The sequence below is a fragment of the Coenobita brevimanus genome, chromosome 27 (genome assembly GCF_032717465.1).
Source record: "Coenobita brevimanus isolate Jiangsu-jjx chromosome 27, ASM3271746v2, whole genome shotgun sequence".
Classification (NCBI taxonomy): Eukaryota; Metazoa; Arthropoda; class Malacostraca; order Decapoda; family Coenobitidae; genus Coenobita; species Coenobita brevimanus.
In genome coordinates this window covers 24,274,757-24,277,060 of record NC_136980.1, presented here as the reverse complement: position 1 = coordinate 24,277,060, position 2,304 = coordinate 24,274,757, and the positions used below count along the sequence as shown (strand labels likewise).

General features: G+C 33.0%; 1 non-coding gene across 1 annotated transcript; it reads left to right on the top strand.

The window, feature by feature from the left end:
* Positions 1 to 1,302: 1,302 nt before the first annotated feature.
* On the top strand, positions 1,303 to 2,101 carry LOC145394584 (small subunit ribosomal RNA). The gene has a single exon (XR_013896442.1). It is a non-coding gene; the product is annotated as a small subunit ribosomal RNA (ribosomal RNA).
* Positions 2,102 to 2,304: the final 203 nt, after the last annotated feature.

The window sequence follows — 2,304 nt, the reverse complement described above, 5'->3', positions numbered from 1 at the left end:
CTCAAATTTCACCTTGTTATACTATTATACAGTATATCAAATCGCCTTATGTACTAACTTATACGAAACTTAAAGACAGTATAGAGTGACAGCCATATACAACTGTAATAGAACTGGGCCAAGAACACTCCATTGCCAGTCCTGCTTATCTCACGTATAACATATATACAATCCTGGGTCAAATCACCATACACATCGAATGGGATTAGGTTCTTATATGGAAGAGCCTCATGCGGCCATATCTGTTACAGAACGGGGTGCGGCTGTGCCTGAGGACCCCTTCACACACGCTCTCAACGGCAGTGTTCCCGGGGTCCTCAGGAGCCTTACCTCAAGATCGGCCCCATAATTTTTATTCTAAAATGGGTCTAATGCCACTTGTTAACTCAGTATATTCAGGAGGTCTGAGTCAAGTCTCTCTCATGAATATATAGTGGCCCCTTATTTAGCGGAATAGTGTATTGGAAAGTTGAATTTTATTTTACTAAATTTAATCTCTTTTTTACAATTTCACTCAGGCTAATAATAAAACCTTTACAGTAACTCTAATCTAGAGTAAATTTGGAGCTTCACAAAATATTTTATTACTTTTTTGTTCCACCCACATCCTGAGCTAAAACAATTTTTTTAGAAAAATTCTTAGGTTCGCTTTTTTTTTTTTTTTTTTTACTAAATCCACTATAAAAAAATTATAGTAAAATAACGCTTTATTTTTAACTAACAAGTAAAATCAAACAGGACCAAGCTAGGCTTTCCAATACACTAATCCGCTAAATAAGGGGCCACTATATATTCATGAGAGAGACTTGACTCAGACCTCCTGAATATACTGAGCTAACAAGTAGCATTAGACCCATTTAAGAATAAAAATTATGGGGTCGATCTTGAAGTAAGGCTCCTGAGGACTTCAGAGCACTGTTGCTGAGAGCGCATGCGAAGAGGTCCTCAGGCACAGCCGCTCCCTATTCCGTAACAGATATGGCCGCATGTGACAGTAGATTGTAAAATTAGATGGGTCTCCTTGTGGATATACACTAAGAATGTCTGTCATATGTTTTTAAATAGTTGGTATTCGGGACCATGAGGGGGGAAGATGGAAGTGGACTGGACTTGATCCTGATTATATAATATTGTTTACCTCTATTATCTTTGAATTTTTGTATAAGTTTGTGTATAAGTTGGTTTATGGATGTATACATATAATACAAGAAACTTAAGACAAAAATTTATTATGTTTAAAAATTTACTTTACACGTTTTAAATTAATATAGGATTAAACATCAACCATCTTATCAACATAAATATAAGTTTGATTCTTGCTTTAAATATTCGCTTTTCAATTAATAACATATGAAAATTTCAGTGTTCTCAAGCTAGCAAGTTTAAAACTTCAAGCTCTAATAGATCTCAGTGTGTATTATTTTCACATCAGTGAAAACTGGAAAAAGTAAATTGAATTATCTCCGGCTAAATCTTGTGCCAGCAGTCGCGGTTATACTTGAAGGGAGAGTGAATACAAATCGATATTTAACTCTTATGCCAACCAACAATGATTTTTTAATTTTATAAAGGGTGAAATCAATTTTTAAAGGATAAATAATTCAACCCATCTTAATTAATAAGTTAACAAACAAAGGAGATAAACAAGGATTAGATACCCTCTTATACCTTTAAGAAAAATTTATATCTGATTAGTAACAGCTATGTGCTCTAAATTCAAAGAATTTGGCGGTATTTTAGTCTAATTAGGGGAACCTGTTTTTTAAACGATAAACCACGAAAAATCTTACCTATATTATATAGTTTGTATACCGTCATTAAGATAACTTTTACAGAACAAGTTATTGAAATAATTCCATTAAAGTATTAGATCAAGGTGCAGCACATATATAGGTTAAGATGGGTTACAATAAAATTTACGTTATCACGAATAAATTTAAGGATACAAATTTTGAATGTGGACTTAAAAGTAAGGTTTGCTTTAATAAGACAACCTGATTTTAGCTCTAAAATGTGCACATATCGCCCGTCGCTTTCATTAACCTAAGATGCGATAAGTCATAACATAGTAGGTGTACTGGAAAGTGTACCTGGAAGGCAAGATAGAGCTTGGAATAAACAGCTCGTTTACACCGAGAAGAGTACCTATAATTCAGGTTATCTTGAAATCAGTAATCTTACTTTTGTTATAAGAGTGTAAACATTATAAGAAAACTAATTTTTTATTTTCCTGAATAGTAGATTTTATCGAAATATTAATATAGTGAAAGTAAAAAGTATTGTGAAAGAAAGTAGAAATAACAT